This window comes from Magnolia sinica, chromosome 14, assembly GCF_029962835.1.
Source record: "Magnolia sinica isolate HGM2019 chromosome 14, MsV1, whole genome shotgun sequence".
In the NCBI taxonomy this organism is placed as follows: domain Eukaryota; kingdom Viridiplantae; phylum Streptophyta; class Magnoliopsida; order Magnoliales; family Magnoliaceae; genus Magnolia; species Magnolia sinica.
The window spans coordinates 25,405,611-25,421,310 of NC_080586.1; the positions used below are offsets into that span (position 1 = coordinate 25,405,611).

General features: G+C 43.3%; 1 protein-coding gene across 1 annotated transcript in view; it reads left to right on the forward strand.

Moving 5' to 3' along the window:
- The window catches only part of LOC131225368 (protein HASTY 1), a 109,792-nt gene that overhangs the window by 62,019 nt on the left and 32,073 nt on the right, over positions 1-15,700 (forward strand). The gene's annotated exons all lie outside the window — the stretch shown is intronic.

Consider the following 15,700-nt stretch of genomic DNA (forward strand, 5'->3'; position numbering starts at 1 on the left):
TGAGCTCGATTGCCCATTTTGTGAGTCTCCCCGACACCTCGGGCTTCTGGAGCACTTGACGGAGAGGTTGGTTGGTTGGGACTAATTGTATGGGCTTGGAAGTAAGGTCGGAGGCAACGAGATGAAACGACCAGAGCTAGGGCAAGCTTCTCGATGTCTGAATACCTGGTCTCAGCCGGGACCAAGGCTTTACTGACGTAGTACACTGGTAGTTGTTTCCCTTCTTTCTCCCGGATAAGGGCTGAGTTAACCGCTGCTATCGAGACTGTCAAGTATAATAGTAGTGGCTCTCCTTGCTTGTGCTTTGAGAGTAGTAGGGGTGAACCTAAGCACTATTTGAGCTGTTGGAAGGCCAGCTCGCAGTCCTCGGTCCACTCTATCTTTTGTTTTCCTTTCAATTGTTTGAAGAAAGAGAGACACTTGTCAGTGGCTCGAGAGACGAAACGGTTGAGGGGCGTTAACTCTCCCTATGAAGCACTGAATTTCCTTCGTTGTCCTGGGCGAGTTCATGTCCAACAAAGCTTGGATCTTGTCGGGGTTTGCCTCTATCCCCCTTTGGCTAACCAGAAAGCCGATGAATTTTCCTGAGCTGATGCCGAAGGCGCATTTGCTTGGATTCAATTTCATTTGGTATTTTCACAGGATTGCGAACATCTCCTCGTGGTCATCAGTGTGGCCTGTAGCTTTGATGCTCTTGACGAGAATGTCATCGACGTAGACCTCCATGGAACGTCCGATTTGCTGAGTGAACATTCTATTGACAAGTTGCTGGTATGTGGCCTCAACGTTCTTCAGCACGAAGGGCATGGCCTTGTAGCAGTATAGCCCCTTGTCGGTGACAAAAGTCGTCTTCTGCTTATCGTTAGGATGCATGACGATTTGGTTATAGCCCGAATAAGCATCCATGAAGCTTAGGAGCTCGTGCCCGACTGTATTGTCGACCAGCAGGTCGATCTATGGAAGAGGAAAACTGTCCTTGGGGCAGGCTTTGTTCGGGTCGGTGTAATCAACACAGACCTGCCACTTCCCACTGAACTTTTTCACCAAGACGGCGTAGGCGATGTAGTCAGGATGGTAGATCTCTTCAATAAAATCTGCTACGAGGAGCTTGCTGACCTCTTCACTGATGATGGCGTAGTGTTCTGGTTTGAACACTCATCGTTTCTGCCTCACTGGTCGGGGTCAACATTCAATTTGTGGACCATCAGTTTTGGGCTGATGCCGAGCATGTCCCGATGGGACTGGGCGAATACGTCAGCGTGCCATCGGAGGTCCATGATCTCATCCCGCAGAGCTAGAGCCAGTGACGAGCTGACCCGTACCGTATGGGTCGGGTCGGATTCGCTGAGGGGGATGGTTACGAGGTCTTCCACTGGAGACCGACTCTTCCCGAGGATTAAGGGAGGTGATGGCCATAGCGTGATGTTGCGTCCTTAATGCTGTGGAGTAGCTTTGGCGAGTTTCCTGCTGATCTCCTCTGACCTGCCTGACACCGTGATCGGTCGGAAATTTCATTGTGAGGTGGTAAGTTGATACCATTGCTCGTAGAGAATCAAGGGATGGTCATTCGAGGATGACATTGTAGACGGAAGGGCAGTCGACTACGAGGAAGTCTATCATGGTCGTCGTTTGGTTTTGCCGTTCTCCCGCTGTGATTGGAAGTTGTATGGATCCCTCTGAGGTGACTCTGTCCCTTGCAAATTCGAGCAGGGGAGTTTTGAAAAGTCGGAGTCTGGACCTCCCAACTCCCATTTTATTGAAGGCGTCAGTGAAGAGGATGTCGGCCGAGCTGCCAGTGTCCACCAAGATCCGAAATACTTTGCGATTGGCTATGGTTATGGCCACCACTAATGCATCATCATGGGGGTTGTGGACACCTCGGGCATCCTCGGTGAAGGTCAGTTCGCAGGAGGTTACTTTATGTTCTTTTGGAGGTATGTAGTTGAGGTAGACTTGATGTTTTGAGCTGTTGTGGCTGATTCTCTGGGCATGAGTGTTCACAACCCCAAGTGTAGGGTCGCGATGTGGTAATAACTCTTGAGAACGAGGTCGAATCCACAGGGACTAGTACGTATTCTAAAAAGAACTAGAACTAGAAGAAGATCTAAATCTGAATTCTGGAATAAAAGAGAGTAATTGTGAATTATGTTTAAACTATCAATTAAAGGTGGGAACGAGGGTGCCAAGGATCCACTTGTAGCTATTAAGATGCTACCTTGCTTGATTCAATAAACACAATTGGAATTGGAGTCCTATCCTATCCAATTGGAAGATAAAACAATTTAAATTAAATCTGAACTTTTCATTGACCTAATTCTCAATGGAGGAGAATTGTGAAGATTGGAAGGGATTCCATCACCCTACCATGCCTAGGAGACGATGGTGAACAATGGGATTTACCAATCTCACTATCTCAAAATAGGAAAAGAAGATATCCAAAGCTATCACAACATCTATTGTAATTTGAGTCACAATAAATCATAGAAAACTAAAAATATTCCTTTAATATCAAACTAGAAATCAATGAAGTTCAATAAGGACAAGAATCAAAGCAAAATAAACATCCTAATACGCTACAAGCTTCACCTCTTAGCCCTAGTTATGAGGTTTAGCCAACCATAGACATGATTAATACCAAATCTTTTAAACAATGCATGAAAAATAAACTAGGGAAGAAGAAAAACTCTTTGGTGGCTGCTCCACCCTTGTGCTATGCTCCTTGAGACCTTTCCAAACCCTTGAAGATGCTTTGGAGCATCCCAGGGAGTCCTATTTATAGTTGTGGAACTCCAACTTTCGCATCGAGTTGGAAAAATCTAGAAACCGCCTCGAATTTACGCACTCTGTGCAGTTTCCCGAAATATACTTGGGGTTTAAACCGCCTCAAATTTAGCACTCTGCGCAGTTTCTCAAAAGATACTCGGAGTTTCAAATATGCTTTTCAGGACAATTTCAGGAATATGTTTGTTTTTAGGACAATTTCAGGATTCCTTTTCTTCACTTCAAATATTTGATTCTCTTCATCCTTTACCTGGTTTTCTTGGATCTTTTGCATGTGAATTCTTCATTAACGTCTTCCAAATTTCCAAATCTTCATTTAGTAATCTTTTGAAAATAAATCTTCCTTTCGGCATCAATTTCACCTTAAGCTCTCGAAATCACGTCGCATATGAAAACATGCATAATTAAATCGATTAAGCACTATCATGTTTATAAAACCAAGGTATAAATAGGGAGAAATATGCAATATTTCACACTCAACACACCCCCTAACCAAAATTTTCCTAGTCCCTAGCAAAACATGCGTGAAGTAATTCTCAATTCTTAATGTTCAAACCTTTTTTCAGAAATCAATCCTTTGTGCAATCAAGTATGGATGAGTAGAATTAAGTCAAGAAAGTGAGATTTTGAATACCTAGAGCCGAATCATATAAGCAATCCATCAAATAGGTTCTTTATCGATTAAATCAGAGCATAAGTTCATATATCAAGTTTTTCTAACGTGCTTAGTGAATTCCAACTTACTTTTCATAAAAATATACTATCATTACATAATATTAGCCATGATCATCACCTCAAGATTAATTGAATAATCAAGTACTGATTCCGAACTTATCCCCTTTTCCTTCTTTTTCTAGTTTTTTATTTTATATCGACGGTCTCTTTTTATTTATTCATTCTTTTCAGACTTTTCATTCTTTTTCATTCTCTTACAGTCTTTTCATTCTTTTCTAGTCTTTTTATCATATATGACCTTTTTGTCGATCTTACCGTTTTTTTTTAAAATTTTTTTTAAACTGGTCTTTTTCATCTTTTAAGGTGGATAAAATTTTCCAGACTTGATTCACAATCATCTATCAATGCTTCACATACTAATAATAAGAAATTCTAGCATAATTCATAGAAGGCAACTTGAACGTGTCTTGTGACTGAGATTAACATGATATTCAAACTTCCTGTTAATCAATTGAGTACAAGAACTGTAGGTGAGAGACTACTTAGTTGATCAAACTCCAACAATTCAAAATTCAATCTCAATCTTATCATCATACTCAAAACATTCTTTACATACACAATTTATCATTTTCCAAACAAATTAACATTGAAAATTTCAAATTTTTGCTCAGAACTAAGAAAAGACTGATTAGTTTACCTAATCCACACCCTCCAACCTAAAATCTACATTGTCCTCAATGTAAAAAAAGAAGAAGCATGTAATGCATATGAGACAACGAAAAGAAGTGAGAAGTGATGGAAAGGTAGTACCTGAAGAAAGGGGATTGAAGCTTTTCCAAGGTTCTCAATGTGAAGATGGGTTAGCACAAAGAATCAAACAAACTGAAAGCAAACTATCCTAATCCTAAATCCTACGAAAGCAATAAAAGCTAACTACACCTCCATCAGACTAGGAGATCAATCCTGGTATATAGGATCAGTCAGAGGCATGGACATGTCCTCTTGAGTCAAATTTCTCAATAAATGGCTTTAAACGATGTATGTTCACTTTGAAAACATGGCCATTCGTTGGATTCTTTATTTCAACGGCACCATGTGGATAAACATTAATAACAGTAAAAGGGCCAATTCATCGAAATCGGAGTTTACTCGGAAAAAGGTGTAAACGAGAATTGTACAGAAGAACTTTTTGACCGGTTATGAATGATTTCCAAATGATGTTCCTGTCGTGGAACACCTTTATCCTGTCCTTGTAAATTCTCGAGTTCTCGTATGCGTCGTTCCGGATTTCCTCAAGTTCATTCAACTGTAGTTTGCGTAGTAAACCAGCGTTATCCAAATTGAAGTTAAGATTTTTTATAGCCTAGTAGGCTCTATGTTCCAACTCTACAGGCAAGTGGCAAGCTTTCCCATAGATAAGTTTAAAGGGAGACATTCCAATAGGGGTCTTAAAAGCTGTACGGTATGCCCATAAATCATCGGTCAAATGGATTGACCAATCCTTATGGTCAGGGTTAACCGCTTTCTCTAGAGTGTGTTTAATTTCCCTGTTAGAAATCTCAGCGTGCCCACTTGTCTGTGGGTGGTATGGAGTGCTCACCTTATGAGAGATGCCATATTTCTTCGTTAAGTTTTCAAATGGCCTATTACAGAAGTGTGAAATTCCATCACTAATGATGGCTCAAGGCGTTCTGAACCGAGAAAGGATATTTTCTTTTAAAAATTGAATGATCGTACGATGGTCATGGTTTCGGCATGGGATCGCTTCGACCCACTTAGTGACATAGTCTACTGCTAGCAAAATGTACAAATTCCCAAAGGATTGGGGGAATGGATCCATGAAATCGATGCCCCAGCAATCAAATGCTTCAATGATAAGAATGGGGTTCAGAGGCATCATATTTTGATGGGACAATGCACCTAATTTCTGACAACGCTCACAAGCTTTGCAAAACTCATGAGTGTCATTGAATATAGTGGGCCAATAAAAGCCGCACTGGGGAATTTTGGCCGTGGTCTTTTTAGCAGAAAAGTGACCACCACAGGCCTGCGAATGACAGAAGGAGATGACACTTTGGTGTTCATTGTCTGGCACATATCTCTTTATAATTTGGGCTGGGCAATATTTGAATGAATATGGGTCATCCCAGAAGAACTTACGAACCTCGGTGAAGAATTTTTTCTTATCTTGTGCATTCCAATCAGTCGGTGTGAAACCTGTGGCAAGATAATTTGCAAAGTCGGCAAACTAAGGTAATTGGGAGAGTTTAAACAATTGTTCGTCAGGGAACATATCGTTTATAGGTGGCGTTTCAAGGGAATCGGGGAGATCAAGTCTCGAAAGATGGTCAACTACTACGTTCTCTACTCCCTTTTTGTCCCGTATTTCCAAATCAAATTCTTAGAGTAGGAGGATTCATCTTATCAAGCGGGGCTTAACATCATTCTTAGAGAGAAGGTACTTCAACGCCACATGATCAGTGTAGATGATGATCTTGAATCCGATCAAGTAGGACCTAAATTTGTCCAAAGCGAACACTATGGCTAAGAGTTCCTTCTCCATAGTAGAGTAGTTCACGTGGGCAGGATTTAGAGTTTTACTTGCATAGTGAATAATGTAGGGCTTCTTTTCTTTTCTCTGGCCTAACACTGCCCCAATAGCATAGTCAGACGCATCACACATAATCTCAAAGGGAATGCTCTAATCGGGTGGCTGTATGATATTTGCGGTAGTCAACATGCCCTTGAGCTTAGTGAAAGCTTCTTGACATTGCTCAGTCCACTCGTATGGTACATCCTTTTGAAGTAGATTGCATAAAGGACGAGAGGTGACTAAATTCCTTTATGAATTATCTGTAAAATCTGACGTGTCCTAAGAAGGATCGCATGTCTCGTATGCTCTTGAGTGGAGGTAGGTTAGAGATAACATCAATTTTAGCTTTATCTACCTCAATTCCCTTGGACGAGATGATATGTCCAAGAACAATTCCCTTACGAACCATAATATGACACTTCTCCCAATTTAGTACTAAATTCTTTTTCTCACATCGCTTCAGCACATTTTTTAGATTTTTCAAACACTCGCTGAAGGATGGACCAAAGACAGAGAAGTTGTCTATGAAGACCTCTAAATATTGCCCCACCATGTTAGAAAATATACTCAACATGCATCGCTAAAAAGTGCTGGGGGCATTACACAGTTTGAATAACATCATTCGGTAAGCAAAGGTGTCAAAGGGGCATGTGAAAGTGGTCTTTTCTTGATCTTCAAGGGCTATCTCTATCTGATTGTAGCCCGAATATTAGTCAAGGAAGCAATATTAAGAGTGACGAGCTAGCCTTTCCAAGATTTGATTAATGAAGGGCAAAGGAAAGTGGTCCTTCCTTATGACGGTATTCAACTTTCTGTAGTCAATGCAGATTCTCCAACCAGTAGTAACTCTAGTTGGCACAAGTTCATTGTCGGCATTGGCTACGATGGTGATTCTGGACTTCTTAGGAACCACCTGAGTTGGACTCACCCTTTGGCTATCGGATATGGGGTATATGATACCCACATCCAACAATTTAAGTACCTCGGCCTTAACCACTTCATGTTTGGATTTAATCGGCGTTGTGGTTGTTGGGAGGTCTTCGCATTATCCTCAAGATGAATGCAGTGAGTACAAATCAAAGGGTCAATTCCCTTGAGGTTCGTAATTGACCATCCAAGGGCTCCTTTATACTCAATGAGAGTAGAGATAAACATACTCTCTTGTTCTTGCTCAAGGTGGTAAGAAATCACAATCGGGCATGTCTCATCTTGACCTAAATAGACATATTTAAGATCAAAGGGCAAAGGTTTTAGGTCAAGCTTCGGTGCTTTGAGGCTAGACGATAGAGGCACTACATTAGTTTGGGTAATTCTTCAAATTGTGGCCTCCACCGGTTAACTTCAAGCACTGGTGGAGCATCAAGCATGGCATCCATCTCCCTAATTGTGTCATCATTCAAATCAGGGGAGTGGGCCAAGCATGTATCTATAGTGTCAGAGTATGGAGTCAGGATTGCTCTATCTTCCACGAAAGAATCTATTAAGTTAATGGCGTGGATATCATCAAAATCCTTTGACTGTTTGCTCATGTTGAAAAAGATATTGAGCTCCAATGTCATGTTTCCGAAAGATAAATTCATAATTCCATTCCTGCAATTAATGATTGCATTTGATTTAGCAAGGAATAGGCAACCAAGAATGACAGGAAGTGAGTGCTCACATCTATGATGGGTTGAGTATCCAGGACATTAAAATCTACTCGATAGTAGAATTTATCAACTTGGACCAACACATCCTCAATCATTCCTCTTGGTACACGAACTGTGAGATCAACAAGTTGTAATATGGTCCGGGTGGGTTTCAATTCACCTAGACCCAATTGTTCATAAACCGAGTAAGGGATAAAGTTCACACTCGCCCTCAAGTCAAGAAGTGTGTGCTCAATCCGATAATTCCCAATTACACAAGTGATGGTTGGGCTACTGAGATCTTTGTATTTTTGTGGCACATCTTGCTTGAGGATGACACTCACTTTTTCTGTCAAAAAGATTTTCTTTTGTATGTTTTGCCGTCTTTTGGTAGTGCATAGATCTTTCAGAAATTTGGCATATGAAGGGATTTGTTTAACCAGTAGAGGGATGTTAACCTTCACTTGTTTAAGCACATCTAGAATATCCTGAGAATTAGAGGTTTTGGTGCAATCAACCATTGAGGGAATGGCGTAATCTGCTTACTTTGAGGTTCCGATTCTAACTTATGTGGAGTAATGTTAGGTCTATCATTCTTATCTTCTTCGGGGTCCTTAACGCTTTTCAGCTCTTACCGGAATAGATTTGTCAATTGTCTTTCCACTCCTAAGAGTGGTGATAGACTTAGCTTGCTTCATTTGATTTGAAGAGTTTGGGTCACTAATTTCACATTGTGGCTTTGGATTGGGGAGAGGTTGTCATCAATTTTACCTTAAGCTCTCGAGATCACCTCGCACATGAAAACATGCATAATTAAATCGATTAAGCACTATCATGTTTATAAAACCAAGGTATAAATAGGGAGAAATATGCAATATTTCACACTTAACAATGAGCTCTGCGTGCTCGGTTCGAGTCTCCTCCTCCGGTAGGTCCGCCGAAGATGTTGTGGATCTCTCTTGTAGCCTCGTTGTTGTTGCCGTTACTGGGTTGCTCGTTCTTCCGCTCCGACCGTTCTTCCCTCCTACTAACATACTCTCGCAGACGTCCGTTGCGGATGAGGGCCTCAATTTCTTCCTTAAGGCTAAAGCAATTGCTGGTGGAGTGGCCGTGGTCGCGATAGAAGTTGCAGTACTTTCGTTTATCTTGCTTGTCGGCGTCAGTCTTCATCCGGTTTGGCCATTTGAGGAGTCGTTTGTCCTGAACTTCCATAAGGACCTACTCGGGCGTCTCGTTGAGGGGAGTGTAAGAGCTGAATCTGCTCTCGGGCCATCTGCTTGGTCGTTGACCTCTGGTCGGATCATTGTCTCTTCTTCGCTTGTTGCTGGGAGCTGATGTTTGTTCTTCCTTAGGTCGTTTCTCCTTAGTCGAGCTTTCCTTGTTTCGAGTAGCTTTTCATGAACTAAAAAGCTCCTCGGTGTTAGAGTATTTTTGGGCTCGGTTGAGGAGATCGGCAAATGTCATCGGAGGATTCTTGCTGAGTGAGAAAATAAATCTCCCCTCCCTCAGGCTAGCTATCATAGCGGCCAAGGCGATCTGATCTGAATAGCCCTCCACTTGCATAGCTTCCAGGTTGAAGCGTTTGATGTAATCCTTCAATAGCTCGTCATCTTTCTGGGTGATGGTGAGGAGGTGAGTCGTTGGCTTTAGCCTGTTTTTTTTTTTCCTTCGATGAAGTTGGTAGAAAAGGCCTTACTGAGCTGTCCGAATGGGTTGATGGACTACGGTTGCAATTGTCGAAACCATTTCCGAGCTGCCCCTGACAGAGTTAAGGAGAATGCTCGGTACAACACTGCAGTCGACACACCGTGAAGCTCCATCCGCACCATGAAGCTCCATCCACGCCCTGAAAGACTCTAGATTCTTGGCCGGGTCGGTGGCCTCGGAATAAGGGGTGATCTGCGGCATCCAGAATATGGCGGGAGTTGGGCGTGCATGATGTCGGCTGTGAACGGTGGCTCAGTTTCCTCCAACATGGCTTTTATCGAGGTCGGAGCGTGTGTGCGATAGGCCTGTTGTATGTCACCGATTGACCTCGCAGTTCATTGAGCTCGACCTCTTAGGGATCCTCGTTCTCAGCTACTCTCTCAGGAGCTATGCCACGCCTTTTCTTCTCCAACTCATGACGCAGGTCGGAGGTAGCCAGCACGGTAGTTCCTGAGGCATGGGAGGGTGCATGTCTCGATACTTCACAGGCTAGTTTGCTCCTTCGGGAGCCGAAAGGTGCTTGAGATGGTGCTGAAACTTCAGTGGTTGCTCAAACAACAACCTCCTCAGCCCCCTGGTGAGGATTTTGTCGCTCTAGCATTTGCCTTATTTGATTGATGTTGCTGGTTAGGGCTTCAACTTAGTGCTCCAGAGAGACAAGCCGACCCCCCCGATTCCGGGACAACTGTACCTGGCTTGCGGGCGTAGAATCAGCCTGAGGTTGGGAAGACGAGTCCCGATGTTCTATAGTCTGGTGGCGCAGGACTAGGCACAACAGTGGTGCAGAAACTGTTGATGCATAAATCTGTATGTCCTCCTTAGACCTCTTGGTACTTGCAAGAGGACAAAGAGGAGACATTGGCTGTAGCAGGGGACCCTCCGATGCCAAAGTTAGACAGGCAAGCCAAGTCTAGCAGAACGTAAGGTTTTTGGGTGTGTTTTCTGAGTTAGATTGTGAGTACCTTTGACCATTTGGGATGCTTTATTTATAGTTGAGAGAGGGCGGTGGCGTAGAGGACAATCTCCCTATTTAGCAAGAATGTGTCATGGAGGGATTTAGATTCCAAACATGTCGCAAGTATCTCTCGAGATCCTCGGCTGAGATCTCTGGAGGATCCGTGTTGCGGTCGTCTCCCAAGATCCTCGACTCGAATCTTGGGTAGGGTTGGTTGGAGCCAGGTTTGAACCAGCGGAAGCACGTGGTAGGAGTTTGAGGTGGACAATCGTTCCAAAGAGGGGTTTCGCCGACCTGGATTCTCTGGCAAGTTGTGGTCGAGTTTCTCTTGGTACCGGGTAGATGGCCGACCTACCGACTTGTCGTGGGATTTGTGTCCTGGCATTGAGACCGAGCTGCCTCCTGAGGGCTGAGCTCGAGGAGAACTATTTCCCCAGCAGCGGGTTGGTGTTCTCTGGCCGTTGAGGGGCTTTTGGTCGTAACCAGTGCTAGCTGAAGTCATGACAGGCACAGAGATCCGAGCTTACCTGTCTTCCTTAGTTAGTCCATTTTTGCCCATAACACCTCCCTAACATGGTTTTTATTTTCTTCGTTGGAAAATAATTAGAGTACCCCTTCCCTTCTTCCTACCAGTATATTTACTCGTAGAGTTGTAGTTAACAGAATACTCCAAGGTGAGCAATTCTCTCCATTTACGATTCTTTTTTTTTCCCCTCAATGAATTGAATAAAAGTGTGAAAATCGTGGTCTTTGCTCCAAAGGAGAGTCCAACTGATTTGACACACGTTCCAGCATATTCTGATACCAATCCAGCTCCTTTGTCATCGAACGATCATCATGACATGATTTGAGAGATCATCCAACAATCCTCCCTCGTTGTTTACAAAGGTGTGGTTGAAATGGTCCACCCTAGACCTCATTAGATGGGAAGAAAGGCTCATCATCCTCCGGAAGCTTGTCCCAAACTTCCACAATGATCCCCTCCAAAGAGAATGAGGCATACTCCCTGACCGAGCTTCCTCAATCTCGTTGCCCTGGGATCAAGTATCTTTAACTTGCACCAAAGGTTGGTAATCTTCTGCCCGCATGGAGGGTAGAGTTGGACTTGATATGCAATGCTCAACTGAATTGAAAAAGCATCCCGACACGCACACACCGTTTATAAAACTCGGGTTGATTTCCCACATGTTGACATTAAAGTACTATATCTCGTGCGAGTCCACAACGTCTTCTCTTGCGCCATTTGATCGGACTTCATTGACCCACGTGCTGTGGTGATTGGCGTCCTCCCCTCTACAACATCCAGGTTTGGATTCAACATGTAAAAATCTCTGCCCTCGATGCTTGCTTCCCATTTGTTGCGGATGCCGCCTAACCTCCGATGGCCCTATCATTGAAATTGATGGCTCCCTTGGATTATGACATGTGGTCTGGGCCTCCTGTTGAGCCTAGCAAGTTCGGCTGATAACATAGATGCGTGTCGCTTGGAGGTTAAGTTCCTTGTCTCCAGCCCCTGACACCTGCTAACCCTCGTTGAGACAGCTACGGCCTCATAAATGCCTATGCCATTACGTGTCGAGCTCTCACACTCCACACCTCGGCACATGTCGTTTTGATCCTATGGGTCAGCTTTGAGGCAGACCCCAAGCCTCCCTGCTGACCTTGAGCCTCTTCCTCATTGCCATCTATGCTCTGAGCCTTCTCCCAAATGTGGCAACTCGATTGACCCTTATGTTGAGAACTCTAGACGATGTCCACAACATTTGACGTCACCAGTCTAGTGTTTGAAGTATTGGTTTTGCTACAAGTTTTGTTGGCTAGGGATATGGAAACAATATTGATGTCGCCGATAATCAAAAATGTGGGGAAAATGTCGGTATTTTTAGTGAAACTTCAGGAGATGCTAAAATACATACGTTTGCATATTTAGAAATAGAAAATTACAAAAATAATACATACATAATAAGTTTCCATTGAATGGGGGCTTAAAACCATGTGTTTTTGTACGAAATCAATCTAACCATCCCTCCAACGATCCAACCTTCCATCCAAACATCCATCGATATTTCAGAATATCGACAACACATGATATTTCGTCGAAAAATCGTCAACAACACATGATATTTCGTTGAGAAATCATTGACATTTGAAAAGGAAACGAAAGACTATGGTCATGATATTTCCTATGTTGGGATAACTATAATATCACGATACCATCGATATTATCGTTGACAATTTGAACACCTTATACATTCGTGTGCCCATAAAGAAAATTGAAATGATTTTTTTTAAAAATTATTTTTATTATTTTTTTATTTTTAATAAACAAAATTTTGGCGATATTGATACATTGATGATATTATCGAAATATCATCTATACACTAGCGATACAAGCGACACTTGGAATTTACACAATTGAAATATTGGCAATACATTGGTGATATCGATTCATTGGCGTGAGTAGGGACATGTGATGGCCTAACCCTAGATGCATGTATAATCAAGTTGAAGAGATTCAAAGAATAAAATTAATCAACTATTTGTTTTTAATCAACGGGATTAAGCAAATCTTAACACGGTGATGAAATCATCCTGTTAGGATCATGCCCCTTAGTATAAAATCACGTAAACAATAAAAAAAGGGAGGACCTAGGGATATGAGGATATCCTAGATCTAACATGAGCCAGTCCACAGTCAAGTTCAAATCCAATTCCCCTTACTAGCCATCCCTTTTTTTTCCGTTCAAATCAAAAGGGAATATCCAGAGAGGAACAAAAGAGATGGAGAAGAGATGAAAGAGAGTACGGATTCTAGGGCATCAAAGAAAAGACGACGGCTAATTCTAACATTTTCCTGCACTTTGAAGATATAGAAAGAAGGAAAATATGGAACCGGGGTGGAATCCTCAACACCCAAGGGCCAATCTTGAAACCCTAATCTCTTTGGTAAAAGAGGAAGAAAACATACGAATTCTCATTCATTCTATCCTAAAATGGGGTTTCTCACAGCGTATGTATAAGACATGGAAAAAAACAAAAAGTGCACTAAAGCCCCTGAAAACATGGAAAAAAAAATAAAAAGACACCTAAAACTAAACACCCGCGTGACATGGTGTGAAATCCACCTCATGGGCCTGCGGTTAGGGTGTGGTCATGCCGCTCCTGCACTTGTAGCGCGTTAGAAAATTGTTCCGATTGACTCAACGTCCATCCACATTAACTCTTCTGCTCGTGTACTCTCTCGGCGATGCCTCCTCTGGTACACTCTAAAGGGTGCACCACTAATGATCGCATCATGGCACTATCAATACATTGGCTATACTTAACGATACATTGCCGATACGTGGAATTTTTGATACTACCTGTGCCATCGGTATCGCTACCGGTGCCGTTGGTATCACTACCGGTGTCGTCAGTATCATCAAGCTGGAGATACAGATGATATTAGAGATATTTCGATAACATCGGAGATACTCCGAACAATGGTCACCACAACCTCATGTGCTTCGCAGGCGTATCGAAGTGATACTCCATCTTACTTCGCATCCCCATGCCACTATGCCTGATTGCTACCACCCCTTTTCAACCGCTCTTCACCCCATCTACACGGGACCCCCCCAATTGAGCTCCCTCACCACCCCTCTACTCTCTCTTCCCCTACATAGATTGTTACTGATTTAGGATCCATGGAGGTTGTTCACCTCCTCATGTAGATTCGAGCAGCACTGATCTCGTCCCCGTTATTTGTCAAGGGATCAATTGTTATCCCCTCTCCTAGACACGACCCAATCGCCTTGGAAATTTTCGTGACCCAAAGTTCCAACGGAACCCCCCACAGTAGATACCACACTTCCAACTCTCCAAAGAAAGAATTCTCCCACCTATAAACCGCCCCAACTAGGTTGTTGTTGAATAAAGCTCCCACAGCAATAATCTGATCTATGTTATTGTTAGTGCCTGTCTTGATGGAAACCCACAGCTTTGCTTCTCCCAAAGGTTTGATGATACAATCATCTTCTCGTAGCGCACAATATGCTTCAAAGTAGCTCTGGATTTCCTTTAAAGAAGCTCCGACTCTTGCAAGGACGAACAAAGTGTGTTGCAACTGCATCTGGGTCCTCTCAGGACTTTTGGGTTAACCTTCACCATTGGAACCCCCAGTGCCCCTTCCTTCTAGCTCCTAGACATCCATTCCTTCCTGAAGATTCGACCCTTTTTGTGAATCGTTCCTTTTTGCGGCCTCACCTTTCTCCTTTCCCACCACCACATCGGCGAAAGATTTCGCAACCCACACCTCCTTTCCACCTGCCCCCTCTCCTGTTGTCCACAATAGCCTCCCCTTTCCCTTCTTGGAAGCCATACTTCACTGCCCCAGCTCCTCACCTCAACCCCATCCCTCCCCTGATCAGCTCCACCTTGTCGGAACCTAGCATCAACTTCCATGTTCGGACCATAGTGTGCTTTCTGCACTTGAATCCCCTTCCCTTTAAATAGCTGGCCATGGATCTTGTCCATTGCTTGATTCAGCTCCTCCGTTTGTATGCTAACTCAGGTGAAACCCTGAAGAGCTTTTGTCTTCCTGTCCCGAGGAATCACGACGTCCATGACTCTCCCACAGTTTCCAAAGACACCCAATCATACGGGAATTTCTCAACCTAGTGTGTTGGATAATCCACATCGTAAGGCCTTGATGCTCCTTTCTGTTCTTCTTCTTCTTTGCAACAACTGTCCATCCTTGTTCTTCAATCTTGAGGAATACAGCTCATTGGCATCGCCGACCTTCCCTTTACCTTTTCTCTTTTCAACCTAACCTTCTCCCCTCTCCCTTCTTCGCTGCTACTTCCTGGTCAGGGCCTTGAGAACCCAGCGTCAACATCACCCGAGGGATGAAGATCTTATCCCGGACTTGCAGATTTCTTCTAGGCTGAGACTGTTGGTTTGCGCAGAGGAGTTGTAGAGAGAGGAAATCATTTCTTCTTCCCAGCCATATTGCTTTTACTAAGATATGACTGTTGTGATTACGAAGACAGTTCTTCCATTATATTTAGTGCTTGTTCTTAACATAGGACAATCTAACCAATCTGACTGCAGAATCACCCTGCCGACCTTCCCTTTACCTTTTCTCTTTTCAACCTAACCTTCTCCCCTCTCCCTTCTTCGCTGCTACTTCCTGGTCAGGGCCTTGAGAACCCAGCGTCAACATCACCCGAGGGATGAAGATCTTATCCCGGACTTGCAGATTTCTTCTAGGCTGAGACTGTTGGTTTGCGCAGAGGAGTTGTAGAGAGAGGAAATCATTTCTTCTTCCCAGCCATATTGCTTTTACTAAGATATGACTGTTGTGATTACGAAGACAGTTCT